At 27.5% G+C, this 20951-nt stretch overlaps 1 long non-coding RNA gene and 1 pseudogene across 1 annotated transcript in view; both read left to right on the top strand.

Annotated features, from left to right (window-relative positions):
• The window catches only part of LOC149057608 (uncharacterized), a 29848-nt gene extending 9949 nt beyond the window's left edge, over positions 1-19899 (top strand). Inside the window, exons 2-3 of the long non-coding RNA XR_016190729.1 lie at positions 16442-16540; positions 19812-19899. This is a non-coding gene — a long non-coding RNA (uncharacterized LOC149057608). The remainder of the gene's footprint in view (positions 1-16441; positions 16541-19811) is intronic.
• LOC149057609 (uncharacterized) lies at positions 17593-18502 on the top strand (annotated as a pseudogene).
• Positions 19900-20951: the final 1052 nt, after the last annotated feature.

Raw genomic sequence — 20951 nt, 5'->3', positions numbered from 1 at the left:
GTCGGACCCGCATGACATCGATTGGCGGCTGAAATCCGGAGGAAATAATGTATTATATTCAACACATCGATTCGATATACGTTATACGTTTTTTCTCACGTGCTTGTACATGGACTGCAATATATGTAGAAGCATGTGACATTTTGTGCAGTGGAGTGAGGAGCGAATGCTGTTTTCATTGACCAGATATATCTATATTATATAATACACGGGTGTTAGCGGGCTTGTATATGCGTAAGAAGATAGCCCGAGGAAATCGCTTGGAGTTTATCCGGCATGTATACTATATTTATCACCTCACGCGTCTATCAGGGTTGCGACCAAATATACCCACGGACGAATAGACTTCGCCAACATAAAATACACGGCCTTGGTGCGCAAAAATAAATTATAGTATGCATAGTTCAGTATATGGCTAAATATAAAGCCATCGAACTGCAACGTCTACACAATTATTTGACGAAAGGTGCGTTAAAAATACGATTTCGATTACCGTATAAAATATTGAATAACACGCAAAAGGTTAATATGGTTGAATGTCACAAATACCAAACTTTACGGCATGGCTTTATTTTTATATGGTTTACGATTTTTTAATCTTTGTCGTAACTCGCGCGTTAGAATATTTTTTTCTTCTAACTTTCGTTTAAATTTATTTACATAGGTGTTATAGGTATGTATTTATTTGTTTTGTGTAATTTAAATAGACTTGTGCAGATACATATGTGGATTTAAATTCATTCACATTGGCATACTCGGTTTTGAAAGACAAGCGAAAAACTAGAAGTTACCTGCTAACAATTTAAAAAAATGTATGGTCATTAAAAAAAAGAAATAAACACTCTATTATCATTTATTTTACATAATAACATAAATCACAATACATAATTATTATCAAGGTTAAACAAATGTAATTGGTAATAAACACACACACCGAAATACGGACATCTGTATATTAACACTCGAATTTATAGTACATAGACACATACTGCAGTGGGTACCAACTATTTTATTTCAAAAAGGTTAAGTTGAAGTATTTATTTGCGCATTCTTTCGTTTTTCACGTCATGTTTTATTCATAATCGGTATTTTTGTATTTTTGTTTTTTAGCGCGATGTTATATTCTCGCCATATTTCGTATACTTTTGAATATTCGCTGTTAATAGCTACATGATTTATTAATTCCTATGGTCCCTCCCTGCCAATATACGGTATACATCTTCAAACAGTTATCATTATTATGTTCTCGTGAAAGGAAATTAGACGGTAAAATATGTATTAACAATGTATTATAGGTACATGAGGAATGACCTAAGAATATTCACGAATTACGCTATGCGAATATATACTATATAGTATTTGAATATTTGATACGATTACTCCACCATGCACTTGTACGAACAAAACGCTGTTTTTTGCGTCACCGCGATAAGAACCTGATTGAAGTTTAAATATGTATTTTGTAAATGGAAAACTTTGTTCGTTTTTAGATTTTATGATTAGTTACGCTACGTGATATCATATTTTATACAATCGATCTACATTTTGAAGATTCATGAAAATTATTATTTCTCTTAGATATTTTAATATTATTAGATTTTGTTTATTTGCATAGATCTGTTTACCGTTGTAAAAATTAACGCTTTTTACTGGTAAAAATATTTTTATACAATATGGTAACAGTTTTAATATGATAACTTTATTTCATAATCAATGCGTTTAATAGGTAGGCAAGTGCATGTGAAACCATCTTTTATTCCATTACACTGTTCCCTTTTATATGTCCAATGTCTGATTGTTATTTATCATGAGTTGACAATATAATATTTCCCTTGAACTTAAGAATTATAACTTTAAAGTATAACGAACTTTATTTTCAAGGAAATAATGCGCGTTTAAAGATTAAAAATTTAATATACAAATATATAAAATTAACAATAAATAATATGTATAATTTATATGAAATAATTGCATTTGTGCAATAACGAGGGGTCACTGATTGATCAAACATTCCCTTTTCAGGTTGTAATTGAATGTAATCCATGTTTCCCGCAGTGAACTATGTTGGAATTATAATTTTTTTTCAATGCACATTTGAACAATTACTTGACAAGTGTTTTTACACGGTTTGTGATTGTTATACAGACCACAAAGAATTTCATAAATATTTATTATGTTTAAAAATCTTGACGTTTTAAATAATAGTTAATTAAAATTGTATTTTACACAAAAAGTTGTTTGATTTTTGGCATATCACAAAAATGATGTATCATTTGACGAACATTTTCAACTTGAATGAATACTATTCGAGACATTCATTACGGACCTTCATAAAAGATAAAAAAATAATGTGTGGGTACATTTATAGTTTTATTATAATATATTGAATAGAATTTGTACCTATACAGATATAGTTATTAGGATTTAAGATTTTTTTGTAAAGTTAATTTTTGTTTTGTACTCGTATATTGCACACTAACTAGTCAGTATTCATTATGTGATTTTCAGTTATATTTATTTTAATTATATTTATTGAACTTTTGAAAAAGTAAAACTAAATTATGTTGTGTATCTTAATTGAGTTTATAAAACATCTGGTAATTATCTTTAGTGTGGCAACTCCCAAGTTTATAAAGCTATTGTTTCTAGTTATTATTATTTTTAGTACCATTGTTTTTAACAAAACAAAAAAAAATAGACATTATCAAATTTTTATGTAAAAATAACGTAGGTAATCAACTCTTTAAATTTCTTTTGCACGAGAAATAAATATTTTTAAAACAATTTAACCGAAATACGATAATGTAATTATATATCGATTTGGAATCATAACCAATATATGAAGATGATTACTTAACAAAAAATAGTATTATTGTTGGTGCCTAAATTTATTTAAAACTTTGTAAAATTTAGTACATTATTCTTATTATCTTTAAAAAGGATATAATATGATTTTCAGCAAGTGCGGCTACTGATGTTCTCAAAACACATTCCAAAAAAGATAAATGGCCAAATTATCGTTTAAGCTACATTTTTGGATTGTTTGGTCTTTAATATAATATCATAGTGTTTTTGATATGTCTTTATTATTATCGTGTTATAATTAAAACGATTATGCATTTATTGTGTTTACCTTTACGAGATAATCTTTCTCATTAAAGTTTTATTCATAGTTTTTGAATATTTTAACCTCATATATTATTACTTATATTTTCATCAAAAATGTCTTCCTTATAATACTATTTTTATAACAAAATCTATAATAATTGTATAATCTTATTTTTTAAGCAGTTTAAATTTAATTTTTTGTCACCACATCAATCAATGGTACTCTCTTAGTATATCAGTCTTTATTAAATCATTTTATAAGCTTGCGAAGACCTTTATTATCTCAGATGGAACCTTTACAGTATTTAGTAACATCTCTTAACAACTACAAGACGAGTAAAGAGTGACTTAAATAAATTATTATAGTTATGGAATAAATAAAGGTATTAGTAAATTTTTTTATGAAATCAATTCTTAATCTACTAATAGTGGTATACGATTTCCGAAGGTTTTGGTTTACAACATTTCTCATTGTATACAAAAAATATTTACAAATGTAAAACATTCGATTATACATTATGTATTATAACACTGAACAATTTTATATTTTTTTTTAAATTACAAACTTATGTTTTTAAGCTTATTGTTTATTTGGTTACAGAACTTACATCAGATAAAATTTGAGAATCTGAGGTTTTATTCGGAGGATTAATTTTTAGGGGTCCTGCAGGCTACAAAATGTCAAATAGTGAACTGTTCAAGCACATACAGCAACTTACCTTTGCATGTCTGCGATGAAATTTTGGTATCTTCCACTAACCATGATCTACCGTAAAATTTCCAGAGTTGAGCTGAGTCAACTTTTGAATACGATATGACAGACGATGCAGCTGTGAATCTGACTAAACGATGAATTATGTATATGCGTAATTATACATTAATATTATCAGTCATGTGAAAATGCTGCAAGTTATATAGTTATTATTAATTGTCGTTTGAATCAATAGGTTTATACATTATATTTTACATAGTATTGTATATGCGTCTACGATACTTTTAATAATAATCGTGACAAAAATCGTGTAGATTAGTAGGTATGTTATTGTATACTATAGTTGGAGTAAATCGTAGCTATATTTCGCCAGTTCGTTATTGGTTTATTTTTATGTGTTTTATGCAATAGAAAATTTTTTCTTGACCACCATCGTTAAATGAAATTAAAAAAGTAATTAGTTTTATGTCATGGTAACTGTCGAGTGTTATCGTGAGGTCCTATCAAAACTCATTGTCGTCGTCTTAATTAATATCAAATACACGTTTTCCAAATAATATAAAACGTTTTGAACGCTGCTGCCATCTCCGTTAAAGTTAATCAACAGCATAGTATAAATTCTTAAGGACAAACAAAACAATTCATTGATGAATTGTTTATTTATTTTTCCCACCTTCTGTTCGAAATAATATACTATGCGCATTTTAATTGTTAATTTTTATACACTCAATAACACTGCCATTTTCAAGTACATTCTTGAAAATAAACACTAATATTACATCATATTCTATAATGTCATAATATTATGTTTATCAGGTTGTTTACTTCTTTTGATGTTTATAATTTATTTAAAAACAATTATTAATTATTTGTTATACTTATTCCACATGATAAATTATAATAATAACCTTCAAACGTGAGAGATTTTAAAGGCCTTTCATGTTTTAAATAACATCAAACGTTTCGCATAAATTCGTAACAAATGGCTTGCAACTGTTTTATTATTGAATATATGAATAATACCATAGCTCGACATGAACTCCTTGAGATTGTAATTCTGCACAACGTAAAAAAAGTTTTACATTCTTGATAAAAGTTATGAATATAATATTGTATGACTGAAATCAAAATTCAATTCATGACATTAAACACTGAAACTGGTTACTGAACCACTGAAACCTAAGTTAGGTAAGTTAGGTTATAGGTTTACACTTATACACTTTACATGGATTATTATAATATATATTCCATAAAATTCGTTTAATATTAATTATAACTCTGCAACAAAATAAATGCCACTTATATACCTCCTAATATTTATATTTGTTTTTTTTTTAATAGGTCTTACGGTACGAATTTAACAAATGTTTATAAACATTTTCAGTTTTCTCAGTGTCCTTAACAATGAAGTGGTAATTTAATGTATTTTTACCCTCGTTATAATACTTCATGGTAATTAACTATAACAGAATATATACATGTAATATGCATGCACATTCTAGTTGCAAAAAAAAAAAATAATATCTACTCAAATCACAGCAAAAACAATATTTAAATCAAACGACATTTTTCGCAATTGTTTTTATTTTATTTCGTATCATTATTATATGTTTAGTGTTAAGTATTTTGTTTCACTCCTGAAATGTATTTTATCAAATACATTAAAACAGTATTTATACGTCTTACTGTCGACTGGAAAATTAAAACACATCAAATAAACGTTTCCTTACATTCAGAGAAAACTTTTTCAGCTGCCAGACCTAAAGTATTAATTTCAAAACTTAAACAGACAATGGCGGTAAATAAACATATTTTTCACTGTGGACAACTTTTGCAATTATTCATTTTTGATAAATTTTTTTCTACCGAATTCATTTAGAATCACTTTTTATTCAAAACCTTGTAAGAGTGAAATATTAGGTTTTTTTAGTTTCAATATTGTGTAAGTCAAAAGTTGAATCTCTCAACCTCATAGCCCATGTCTTTTCAATTAAAAAAATTATATCAAACTTCTAACGAAGAAATATTGTTTTCATATTTGGACGATTGAATGTCTATTATTTTCGTTTTGAAAAAAAAATAATTACATTCTTTATTATTATTAACTCTAAATTATTTAATGTATAATTTTTTTCAAAAATATTGATTCACCTAAATACAATTTTGATGAGTTGTTTCTCACATATTAAAATGTTTGTACTAAGAATGTAGTCTTTATAAAAATGGTTTTATAAGAATATAAACAAACATAATATAAAATAGATGTAATATAGATTACCCAATATACCTATTAAAATAGATTACCTAATATGACTAAACTTTCAAATCACCATAGTTTTCATATCATATAAGCCCAATTGCCATGGACTTTTTATCCTAAGAACACAAGGATAACTAAAATATTATTGGTACGAATTTTGATTTTGATGCATAAAATATTTTAGAGAAAATAACTGCTAAATATTAAACAGTTAAAAAAGTGTGGTTTTCGATACAAAAACTGAAGTATTTACATCTCAACACCGCACTCATTAAGAAGTAAATAAAACTTCAAGAATTTGAAAACATCATCTTTAAGAGTATGTAAACATTCTAAAATCGAATTTCGAATAACTGCATTATTGAAAAAAAGGGGATGAATCACCCTGTATATCTTATAATTACCAGATAAATATAACAATGTAATATTTCACCAAACATATTATTAACAATGATTTTCATAAGAAAAAAATGTTTATTATAATATTACGATTATGATAAAATGGATGAAATTAAAAGTCAACTTTAAGTGTGTTTTAGTAGTTTAATATTACATGCTATCACTGAAAGTAATCTGAAACATATGAAAAATACTTTAAATCTTGAAAAAAATAATGAATATTCATATTTTTTTTAATTGTAAAATTACTTGTTATTTTTAATTTAATAATAAACTGATATCGATTGTCGAAATGAGATGAAGAGAATATTAATATATATTAATTATAATATTCGAGTGCTTAATACATGATTAAGTATTATTTCTAAGTTATTTTCTAAATAAAGATGATTTTCAGTTTAAATAATAAGTATTTATACCTAAATTACGTTTAGACTACGTAGGTATATAAGATGCTGTTTTAATACCTAACCATTTTTCACGAATTATTAGTTTACCGTTATTTAATGTTTGTTTATTTAAAATATGAAAATAAAACTGTTTTTAATTTTCAAATCCAAAATCAATGTAACTCTGAATTCTTATACCTTTGATGTTGTTCAACACCGTTAAACGTTTGAGTGTTAAACAAACAACAACTAACGTCAAAATTATCCCAAGACAAAGGTTATTAGTGATTTTTTTACTTAGTCAATATTTGAAAAGAACTTGATTATTTATTTATTTTATATTTTAGTTTACTTAGAATTCAAATAGAAATAGTTCTACCTTGATAACTGTTGTTTTATAAGATAATAAAATAATAAATGTGTTATTACTATGAAATGGAAATATTAGACTGTAGAAGATTATTGAACAACATTTTTAATAAGAGTAGTCTTAGGCTAATTATTATGAACTTAGTTCATTGAGAAATTAGGAGACTGTATTTTCTGGTTGAATCGATGATCTGTTAGTTGTGATATTGGTGTACGATTTTTGATATATTTGATTAGAGCTGAGAGTGAAGTCCCTTTGTGGCCATATTACGAGTACAGATATTCCATATCGTTAATATTGTTCCCATTATTAGCTTGATTATATTTTACAGTATAATATATGTTACGAGAGATATGTTCGTAGACGTTACTGTATTTTTTTTAGTCTGGTGTCGAGTTGATGGGAAAGTATGGTCCCGCACATTGAAAATGACCGTATATAAACCAATTTATTATAATATAACCACTTAATTTTGGCTGAATGGGATAGAAATCTTTTCCAGTATAAAATAACATTAGCTATCGACGGAAAACATATTTAGCGACAGATTTTCTATCACAATGGACGAAAGTTTATCAATATTGTTATGTAACATTAGGTATATAATATATGCCAATATAAAGATATATACATAAGAGGGAAGACTAGTGTAAATAGAAAAAAAGCTTGTATTTGATCGAACCAAATTTAAATTAAACTTACCCACCATTGATCACCAATGAACAATAACCAAAAAAGTTCCAATAATTTTAATAAGATGTTTTATTTTGTACTGTATTACATATTTTAAATCTTTTATTGCATGATTAAAAATTAATGATTTTATTTTTTTACATTTACTCTTCTTATTAAGGATATTGTTTATTATTTCTTTATTTTTTATAGACCGATTAAAATACTTACTATTAAACCTTAAATATAAATTATGCATGACTACAAAAACAAAATATCATGTCATCGTTCACTATTATGTATAAGATGATTGACTTTTATAAATATTGTCTTATAAATTAAATAACTGTGCATATTTGAAGTTATTATAAAGACCAAAAATGTCGTTGGTAAAAAAAAAAAGGTCAACTGCTTATACCTGTCCATTTTGATGAATATTAGATTATATTTACATATTAGGTTATTGAAGTATAAAAGGATATTTTAACGTTTCCCAGCAGTGATTACACTTCAGGCTAGAAAACATATTAATTTTTAAATCGAATTGAGCACTTAGTCATCGATGTCCGGTCAGTCTGTCACCAGGGGCTAAATACTCCGTCCTGCATTGATCTCGTATTATATTTGTTGCCGAGGCTGTAGCTCATAAATCGCTAATTTTGTCTCCGTGTACTGCACAATATAATATGGTACCCTAACTTAAGCTCTAATTTATGTCAACGGCCACTGTCGTATACTATGTATATGTATAATTACGAGAAAATCGGTCCACATCGTTGATCGACAACGACCCAACATTTTCTACAGTCGCAAATAGGTCTCGACGGTCGTATGGCGATCAGGCTCCTGTCATTGATCGAATACGAAACTATCCCGTACGGTACCACCGAGATAAAATATATTTTTTTTACAATTCTTGTATTATTTTTATATTTTACATTTTAGATTCTGAACGAAGAGATGAATGTAATGATTTTACAATGATGTGTTTTTTTTTTTTGTCCATGTACAGCATAACTTAGTCGAAATAATGCTTCAATTTCAAACTTTAGGGGTGGTTTCCGATGTAAAAGTGAATATCCTTGGTACATTATAAAGGTCAAAAGTAAACATTTTCTATTAATTTTCAAAAAATCGAGAAAAACAAAAAAAAAATGACAGAAAAACGGGAATTTTTACGCAAAACCAGTTTTCGACCAAATCGATTTTTTTATATGGTTGTAATTTAAAAACTAATCACTGTAAATACTTGAAATTTTCACCAAATGTTTATGTTTGTGTTATTTTTATACAGTTTAATTTTCACACATTTTTGATTTTTTTTTTTTGAGTTATTTATAGACCACTGAAATTTTCAATTTTTTTGAGATTTTTTTTTGAAGTGTCGGTAAAAAAATGTTGGACGACCAAAAAAACTTGAAAATTTAAACCAAGGTTCTTTATGAGTTGTTCTTATTGTAGCTAAAAAAAATTAAAAATCGTAAATCACAATTTTTTTAATAAGCGTTTATAGTTCAAAATTTTACAAAATTTGTCGAAAATGCAAAAATTTGCAAGTAATTTTGAAGTTGAAAAATCATAAAATTTTTTGCGTTTATAACTAAGGATTAAAAACTGTCTCCGTTCAGAATCGTTTTTCGAATACAATGATACCTATCATTGCATTCAAAATTAACCTACCCTAGTCAGAGGTCCACCCCACCCCCAATGTACAGCAAAACGATACCCACTTACCCGCTTTTTAATTATGTAAATACCAATATTATAACAGCTTATTTATATAAGGACCAAAATAAAGAAAATTTTAGATTACTGAATAAAATACGAGAAAGATTTACCTGTGGCAATAACTCCATTATCGTATACTCCAATTGCGAATTTGTTTTGTATTTTGATATTCATACCCCGGGGGTATGATTTTCTTAGAGTAATGGTACCCTCGCTACGAATTTTCAATGATATCAATATACCCTCCAAATAATATATCGGAGAGTAATACTTCTAAGGGGGTTAAAATACTAAAGGAATATTATTCAATTAAAATATTAATATCATTGAGGGGAGGCAGATTGCTAATTTTTATCTCCCCCAGAATACAATACCAAAAAGTAAAAATATGCAAGAAAAATTTTATTTCTTGTAACTAATTTCTAAGATATTTCTATCTCCCAATTTATTATACCTGGATGGATAAAGAGAAATATAATTATTGGGATAAAATTATATCACCTGGTGATATAAATATCAGTGGATATGATTTGCCATTTTACAGATCCTCAAAAAACGGTTACTAGCTGATACGTGAATTTAGCTGTTGTGACGAGATGAAACGGACATCAGGATACACAGTGAACCCTATGGATGATGGATACATTAAATTTTTTTTACATTTATAGTAAGTTCATTAAAAAAAAGTGGGCACTGGTATCGCTCTGTTATATAGTAGAGATGGAGAGTAGGTCACTCTAAATTCAGTGGGTCAAGGTCACATAATTGATGTGTTAAATTTAAATACAATCACAGGTATCATTTTATACGAAAATCGATTCTGAACGGAGATGATATGTCAGCCTAGGATATATTATATTACCTATTTTTAAATATAATATATTTTTATACGATCACAAAATGTTTTCTTCATTGACTATGGAGTTTTTTCAAAGTTATCAGAATAAAATGTTATGGCTAACCCTAACCTTGTTTTGGGTTTTTCAACCTTAGGTATTACAACATTTTTATGAAATTTCAACTTTACAATTATTCCATGCAAATGTTCGTAATTTTGACGTAGTTCTCAAACATTTAAACTTTAAAATTCTTATAAACAAAAATTGTGACTAACGATATTTTATTTTATTTTTACTATGATAAGTACAACTTATAATAAAATTTTTATAAAATTTTAAAATTTTAAAGATTTTTGGACAGCCAATTTTTTTTTTATATGTATTTCAATAAAAAAAACTTAGAAAAACGAAATTTTCAATTGCCTATAAATAGCTTAAACAATTTCGAGTATTTACAATGATTTGGTTTTGAGTTAAAACAAAATAAAATAATCGATTTTGTCAAAAACTGATTACTAAAGCTAGGATCTAGGTGAGTTTTGTATTTTTTTCTTTAACTGCTATACAATTTTAATCAAAACTGAATTTGTTTCATGATATAACAATTTTGAATATGTAATTTTATTAAGCGTTTTGTTTTTTGTGTTAAATATATTTTATTGCATTTTTACATAATATTACAAATATTACGTCCTTTTTTTGTATTTAAACAAATTTTTGTTCATTTTAAGCTTTAATATGTGTTGATTAAATATTGAACGAACCAAAAACTATATAGGTATACAATACTAGCTTTAGTAGTGAATACGACACGTATGTATGTGGTTCTATACCGATCTTAACTGTACTCAATATTGAACAAATAATATTACGACTAATATTAAAAATTAATATCAAATCTTTAAAAATCTTAAAAATTCCAAAAATTAAGCGAAGAGTAGGAAGCCATTTACGTAGTTTTGTGAGTGAGTTTGATGCCGATATTTTTTCTACGAACGGTATGGTATATATATATATAGGTACAAATAACTTTTATGTAATACATTTTATATTTTACTGATATTATTTCAAACAGTAACAATAAGCATTTAAGTATAAAAACATTTAACTAACCAATTCGATAATTTCTTTTTATACAGATTACCGTCACAACACAATGATATAAGAACTCGATGAATAAGTATTCAATCAATATCATTATTATTTTCATATTATAGTCTAAATTTAGCCATATATGTATATTATATTTCCAATATAACAATTATGTATAGTGCATATAATTTGGAAATATAATATATGTGATATAAATTAGACTATAATATGAAATTAATAAAGGTATTGAGTAATAACTTAGACATTAAGTGCCTAAGTCACTGTGTAGGTATGACGGATAATAAGTGTAAAAAGAAATTAAACAATTGGTTAATTTAATATTGTTTGTGTTCTTCAACGAATTTTCTTTAATAATTTTGGCGATGACCATCTGAAATTAAATAATTTTATGTATTTATTGATGAAAAATTTAGAAATTAATAAATATCGTAAATAATCTACCCATAAAAATAATTTAGGGCCATAATGCTGATTTTTACCTTTGCCTCTTTTTTTGTTGGTGCTGTAAAGTATAAATTAATACCAATAATAACTGATTATTTTATAAGCATTATTTTATCTGAGTTTACATTATATGAAATATTTAAAGGAATGAAAAAAGTATTAAAATATTAGTTGTTAATAGAAGGATGTTACAATATAAAAAAATACCTCGTGCAACAAAAGCTTTTTTATGTACCGTACTTACCATACTTGCCGTATTAACGGTTTAATTTTGCCCTGGGCGCCAAATCTTAACGGCACAGCCTGGTTATATGCATTTATATCATTCACCAAAGTATCTATTTTATCTAATTAAATTGAATTTTACATGCTGTTAATACCTTATGATAATCAATAATATATATTTAAAACTATGATACGGCGCGCACGCTAAATGCGCGCTGCTGTCTCGTAAAAATGAATTCGTTGGTATTTGGTTAATAATAATCCTTTTATTTCTGTGTAAATATAATATTATATACAAAAATGAGGAATCGGGGACCGATGGCGTAGCGGTCTTCGAAACCTTGAACAAACATGGGAACAACGTGTTTAATATAATATAATAAATACTAGCTCGTAGTATGTACATAAATTGGTACACAAAAGATCTGATCACGTCGGGGCCGCTCATCAACGCACACACACTGCAGGTGAAAAACCGTACGCTTGCGATGTGTGTGGCAAATCGTTCAACCAAAGTGGCTCTTTGACAGAACATCGACGCATACACACTGGTGAAAAACCGTACGCTTGCGATGTGTGGGGCCGCTTATGAAAGTGGCATCCGTTCCGTGAGTCTCATTCGGATAAGTGTGACCTAAACAATATAGAGGTTGTCCTGAAAAGGACAATTCTGGTTCCACGGAGACTAGTCCTAATCGGCGTGGGGTATTCGTTGGTTGGTCATTGAGTCGGCTTCAGGGTTGTGTGTCGCTGGTGTGCAAATGGTTGACAACTGGCGGTCGTCGGGGTTGGGCATCAGAAACGATAACGTGCAGCAAGCCTGCAATTAAGTGGATCATTCGTAAAATGGCCGTTATATATGTCACTTGATGACAATAATATAATAATATACAACAATCGGGATACGCTTTTCAGGTATGCCGCTGGTGGCACCTGATTGTACTATTATGTTTTGACAGTTGAGGGTTAGGATGAAGACTGATTTAAGTTTTGTAGCTGCACCGTTATATATAATGCATTTATGGGGAATTCCGGTGCCGGTTGGTTGAGTTTATTAAGAGTGACGAGAGAATGTCGCACTTTTGCAGTGGTGTGGGTTACTTGATTGGTGCTTGCGTTTTTCCCTCATCAGCCTCTTGTAACTTATTTCTTTACAAACCACCTTCGTCAGTCAAGTTTCCTTGACAAAATTGTGAAATTAAATTGTCAACGTGTGGTTTCGTACATACTGTTGGTCTTGAAAAAGACCTTTTTACGCGCTCGTGTGTATGTGCGCCGTTATAACTTTCATTTTCGCAAAAATGTTTCAGTACCCAGATGGCAAGCATATTTTTGGCGTCCTTTTTTGAAGAACCTACATAAAAAATCAACGATAAAAGTGATTAGTGATATTAGTAAATAATCTTTTTTTTAATCTTAAATAGACATTTTTTTTTTTAGATTAAGATAATCTCGACATTAATTTTTCGACAGAAAATCGTTTATATCATTATTGTACATATTAAAGTGATCATATAAAAATCATACATCACATCTAAGTGGACCTTGAATTAAATATAATATTGAAATTAAGTTATAGTTTATATTAAAATTGTCAATATGTACAATATAAAAATATTACTTTGTGCATCAATAGATTGACCATTGATGACACACACCACCATTATCACTGGTGGAGAAATCGCTATGACGCTGACTGTGTAGTTGATATATGGATACATTTTATTTAATAAGAGAACTGGTCGGTACTTCAATTTGTACTCAAAGTAGTTCATCACCTAAAGTAAAAGGGTTTAAGTTATAATATTTACTATTATATCTAGTGTAATAATGAACATTAAACTGATAATTTAATGAACATTTATGTTGCCAATACAAGCATATTTCGCGGTATAAAATCAAACTCAACCAAAATATATTAAAAAATAAAAAATATCTAAGTAATTGAAATGTTGTATGTGTGTAAGACGAAGGCAACAATTGTCCATGTGGCGTCCTCTTAACACATGAATGCTTAAGATTATCATTTTTTTTAAAAATAAAATATCTAAAAATATTATCCAGTAATTATTAAGATCTTGATCGTTCTAAAGGTTTAAGTCACAATATTTTATAAAACCTAATTGCGTATATATTTAAAAGATATATTAATTAATTATATTAATTTTACTGTATCAGTCGTTGGAATGTCGCGGACGTAGCATGGAGTTAGTTGAGCAGCCGAAGTACTCTGTACTTTTACTAGATCTTGTTCGTTCTAAAAGCTTAAGTCACAATATCTTATAAAACCTAATTTCGTGTATAAATGTATTTAACTTCTACGTTTGTAAAAAATTAATTTATCATTTCGATTATGCTGACATATTTGGCATAATTATGTATACCTTTAAAAGTCCTCTTGCTTTTTTGTACAAAAATCGCCTGCTCATCCATACCAATCCTATACCGGCTGTTGCTCCTAGTGCTATAAATGATTTTGTCTTCATCTTGAAACCCAGACAATTGTAGTTTACAATAAGCAATAATAATTAACTCGTTCACTATATTTTGTGTATAACAATATAGGTACTATAGAAATAACGTAACGTTCCGCACAGGCGTTAAATTGTCAAATGAATATTTTAATTGTTACGCAGATAGTATATTTTTGGGTACCTAGTGATGTATTTATAAATATTTTGCTGTTTATATTTTCATTTAAGTCAGATAACATGATATAATAAAAAAATACCAATGCTAATGAAACTACTCAACCGATTTTAATAAGATTTTATGTTTAATGTGGTAGCTTTTGTTCGACTTAAAGTATAGGTCATTATTAATCCTCCGTCGGGTGGCCCTTAATTGTTTTTTGAATACCTAATAATGGATTTTGATGTCGAAGGAAATTTACTGGTGTCGCCTTGTTGAGCAATTTTTACATTTTAATAATTTTTATAAATAATTTTATTTTTATACGAAATATATCCTCGATGACATAGGCCATTGGGTGACAAAATTTAAATTATATTGGGCTGTATTTACATTAAAAACTATATTATTTTGCAGTGTTCATATTTTATTTTGAAGTTCTGCCTAATAACTTAATTTATTATATTACTGTTATTAAATTGACTGTAATTCAAGTTTTGTTCTACGCAATTTACTTAATCATATTAAAGTTTTGCACATACCATGATTTTTTTTATCAAAATGTGCTCAGGTGTCTACTTCTGACATTTTAAATATTTCCATTAGATCAATTTTGATTTTTAACAGTTTCAATCGTATCAAAACCTATGACATTTTGAAAATGTTTAATAATAGTTAATTATTAAATATTCGATTTGTAAGTGTTATTAGTCAAACTTCGTTAAATAAATGTATTTTGTTCTTTCTGAATTTTTTATAAAATCGCATGTGTAGAAATATAGAATGTACCATTGCACCGTGCTGACTGTAATTTTATTTAGGTACCTCCACATATCCGTTCGGCGATAATATTAAATTATTTATAAATTAATAATATCTATGTTATAATATACCGGGTGATTCTTTTATCATTGAACAATCATTATTTAAAAAATTACTAAAGTTTTTGAAAATATTTTTTAGATAGTTTCAAGTTGTTCAAAACCCAACGTTTTTATTATAATTATATTTTTTAATTTAATTATTTCCAAAAAAATTAAAGATGGTCATTTTGTAGAGTTTATTTTTCTAAACATTTTGACGTTTCAAAATTTTATTTTCATTAATTTACTGATTTTTAATATTTTTTCTAGTTTTGAAGAAATAAAATATGATTATAAATTTATAACTATTAGGAACACGGAAAATATTCGGCCGGCCGTATGGGAATGCGCGCGGCGCGGTTAGTCACATGTTTGATAACATTACAGTGTTAAATGATTCGAAATTTTACTCGAAACTAAAAAAAATATTAAAAAACAGGAAATTAATGAAATTAAATTTTTTTTTTTAAATAATTAAATAAAAAAATATATTTTTTAACTTTTTTACCAAAACATTAAAATAAGAAATAATTTTAGTTTTATCCCTGTGAGTCTTATTACAGAACCAGAATTTCGATATCACCGGTAGATATTTCGGTAGATATCGCAATGGGTAAATCCTCACGGGACACCCTGTATATATAAATATAATATATCGTTATTTTTTGTAAAGTTTTTAATGTTTCAGTGCCTTCAAAAAGAAATTTACAATTCAACAACCATCATTCGAGATAAGCATGCTTGTAAAATTCAACGAAAACTGAATGAAGTGAAACAAAATGATTAAGTACTATTATCTAATTTAATAAATAATATTGATCAATAAAATTGTCATTTAATTTAGAGCTTCGTGAAAAATTATTAGCAGCTAATATTCCACTTCCATTTATCAAGTTTATTTATAAAGAACACACATTTTAGAAATTTTTATAAAAAAATATAAAATTTAAAATCCCAGACGAGTCTAAATTGCGTAAAAATTATGTTGAAAAATGCTATTTAAATACAATACGAAATATTAGACACTATGAAGGCGATAAAAAATGTGGGTTAGTATAGATGAAACGAAAGATGTTGAAGGCCATTATGTGGTAAATATTGTTATTGGTACCATGGAAGTAGAAATTTCAGGAATATTTTTGTTATATTCTGATTTCTTGGAAAATAAAAATCATTCAACCATTTGTCGTATATGCACCTTTCGATGATATACCTCTATCGACACTTGAGTTACCAAAAGACCATAAATTAACCGGTTACAATTTGGCTCTCAAGAAAGACGATATCGCTACCTTACTGTTTAGACTTTCAATCCTCAACGACCATAAATTAACCGGTTACAGATCAGATTTGAAAGAATACAATTAACGTAGGACTATACCTTCACCGTTTAAACCTTAAATCGTCAACGACCATAAATTAACCGGTTACAGATCGGATTCAAGGAGTACGGTAGAATTGTGTGACTACTCAAACAAAACATATAATCTTATAGGTCGGAAACACTTTTATTAAAACAAAACAAACATAAAATAATAATAAAACACTGACAAGTCCAGATGGGTAGCCCGTACTATAATCGTCATTTCACACGTACGATCGTAGTACCAGCGTTCTCGCCTAAACTCTCAGCGACCTTGGACTCTCTCGTGCCTGCGCGCACGGCGGTGTTATATACAGAATATAATTGTCGCCTCAGCACATTTTGCTTCCTCGGCCCGACCTAAGCTAGCAATTTATAATAAAAATATTTCCACCTATATTACATATATATTAAATAATTTTATTCCGATGACTGTCTACAATATACGACACATTGCAAAAGCGTTCGATAAAGCCATGTTTACATCATGGTCTGAAGGAATAAAACACAATAATGTCCTCATTTTTGTATCTGATGCTGCCCCATGTAAAATTTTGAAAGTAGGAAGAGCCATTTGCACTTTGTATTCAAAAATGGTGCACATAATCTGTGTGGCGCATGCAATTCATAGAGTTGCGGAAGAAATAAGATAAAATTTTCAAGTTGTCAATAAACTTTAAGTTGCGTAAAAAAATATTTTTAAAATCATCATATCGTAACATAAATGTTTAAAACTCTTGCTCTAGAAATTCCATTGTCACCTAAACCTGTAATTGCGTGATGGAGAACCTGGCTAAATGATGTAAATTACTATTGTGAAAATTTTTGTCATGTAAAAAATGTTTTGCTTGAATTAAATCATGATGATTCGACTGATATAAAAGAAGCAAAAAAACTTATGTCTAAATCAAGTTTAGAAGCTAATCTAATTTTGGTTTCATTCCTTCAGAAATAAAAAAGCTGGAGGCTTCTGGAATCTTATTATCAGAATCTATTAATAAAATAAAACAAATTGAGACTACATCGTCCCTTGCTCCTAATGTAATCGGAGAAACAATATCAAACAAACTGAAAAATGTTTTGATGAAAAATAATGGGTTCAAAGTTTAAAAAAATATATCTGCTATTCTGGACAGTGAAAATACAACAAGGAGAGATGGTATTTCGGAAAACCTAACTTTAAATGATATGGTTCATTTCAAATATGCCCCTTTTACTTCTTTGGAAGTGTAACTAAGTTTTTTTTCATATAAAAACATTTTATCTGACCGCAGTCACAGCTTCCAGTTTGAACATCTTAAGAATCATCTAATTGTGCAATTTAATAATAAGTGTACAGGTGAAAAAAATATGATATATTTTTCATTAAATTATTTTAATTTATGATTTGATTATTGTTCAGAATAATAATTACACTAGGAAACGGTTTCATAAGTTAAATATATTCCTATTTTGTTCATAATTGCCAACGACCTAGATGAATTTTATTTTTCAAAATATGATTAAAATCATATATGGCTAAAATTAAAAATCAAAGCATTATTTCTACTCCAAAACGTGATGACAGACACTAAAAAACAAACATACATCATTGTAAAATCAATACATACCTCACTTCGTTCAGAATCTAAAATATAATAATAATACTATTAACAATAATTGCGTCACTAAAAAATTGATTACGATGCTTTATGAGTATAGTTCTTCATTTTTAAAACTTTACTGTATTACATACATTTACCAATCACAAAAATAGGTCAGTTAATATCAGATTATCTATTTCTTATGTAAAATCATAAAACAAGAATTTCATGAAAATGGTATATCGTTAGTAGACCAAAAACTAATAATATTTTTTTTATCTGATACTGCTATGTATGTTGTATCGTTTAATCATTTAGTCGATCACGGTTATAACATTTCGCAAAGCTATAATATTGGTTTCTTTAAAAAAAAACTACATATTTTTCTCGTTATATTTTTATTCAAATAGAAATATTTTAAAACCCATCGAGAGTAAATAATTTTTATACCAACGGGTATAATAAATATAATTTCACACTACATATAAAAACAGTATAGATAAACATAGTAACTATATATTATATATACAATTTAAATATCGTACGTTTGCACAATCTATTCCGAAAAATCTCATTTATTAATAAAGTGATTACAAATTGAACTTTGGAGTATTCTATTAAATATAATCATATTTGTATATATTTTTTAAAGTTGTTGAAATTGTCGTATACCAGTGTTTTGTATGGTTATTAATAATTTACACTGTTAAAATATCTATTTAATATTTTAAAAAAAAATTCCAAAATATGGGTCTAAAACACCAAAATCATACGTATAATACCTACCTATCAAAAAACTAGCACTGCTCTGCCCTCCTAATGTAGTGCTTACATTCTTAAATACATTTTTACACTATGTAGCCTCAGCCCATTTTCTTCATTGACATATTATTTTGAAATTGTCTTTACTTTTATAATTTCATTTAATTTGTGTATAAATGATGATAAGAAAGACCAGATTGAAAAAAGGGACCAAGAAGATATTTATGGGCCTTCAACATCAAAAATATTGAAAACTAACTAATGCGGTGTGAATAAATTATCATATATTTTTAATTCTGTATAATTCAATAAATGTAACTATATTTTTAATTTAAATTATTTTGTTCTAGAAAGAAGTAGATCAGAATGAGCAGTCGAAAAGGATAACATGGGCCATAACAAAAAAAATAAATTCAATTAGTTTCAAATAAATTAAAACAAGTTACTTAATATATGATATATTACTATTATATTTATATGCGTAAAATTATTTTATAAGTAACTTTACTCATACTATTATTATAACTATATTTGCAAGTAGGTATAAAGGAGTAAATATTTATTGGTTTTTTTCACGATAAATTACTTCCGAATTTGTTACAAACGTATTGCAATGCCTACATATTTTTTAACCGGTGATTTGAGAGTCAAATATCAAAGTCTATTATTGACCTTGATACTTACTCAAAATTATTGAATATAACATTGTTCGACGTAAAATTACAATTTCTACAAATTGTAAGTTATGACTTTTTGTTGTAAAATTGACAGATTTCAAAAAAAAAAAAAAAATTAAAAAAACTAAAAAAATCAATTTTTTCAAAAAACTTAAAAAACATGTACTTTTTTAGCGTCACTTATAAACTGATTAACGCACGCAACAGAATGATTGCCCCAAATATCAATTTTGATCCAATGTGAATATTGGAATAGGTACCTACTATAATATATAATGAATTGTTAACAATAATAATTATTGTTTCGTGTTGATTATTGGGGTTCCCCCTCAAAATATCCCTCGTTCGAAATATCCCCCGTTAAAAATATCCCCGTTACAAATATCCTACGTTGAAAATATCCCCGTTACAAATATCCTATATTCAAAATATCTCCAGTAATATTATCCCTTAATTTATAACAATATACATAAAAAAAGATTTTTTAACTTTAAACTTTTTTTAACTTCTCATCAATTAGGTTATAGTTATATTAACATACATATTATTTGTAAATCATAGTGTAAAATGAATATAAGTAGAATTCAATATAATAGTCATTTATAATGATGCAGTGAATAAAGGGATAATACTACTGGAGATATTTTGAATATAGGATATTTTTAATTGGGATATTTTTAACGGGGGATATTTTGAACGAGGGATATTTTGATGCATGGGCTATTTTGAGAGTGCACCGATTATTGGCTTGAGATATATTTTGTAATTTAACTACCACAATAAGATGGCGATATAATGTATATATATAAGTAT

Source organism: Diuraphis noxia, unplaced genomic scaffold, assembly GCF_037042655.1.
Source record: "Diuraphis noxia isolate RWA-SAM2 unplaced genomic scaffold, SU_Dnox_SAM2 contig0003, whole genome shotgun sequence".
Taxonomy (NCBI): domain Eukaryota; kingdom Metazoa; phylum Arthropoda; class Insecta; order Hemiptera; family Aphididae; genus Diuraphis; species Diuraphis noxia.
This window is presented reverse-complemented; position numbering and strand designations above follow the sequence as displayed.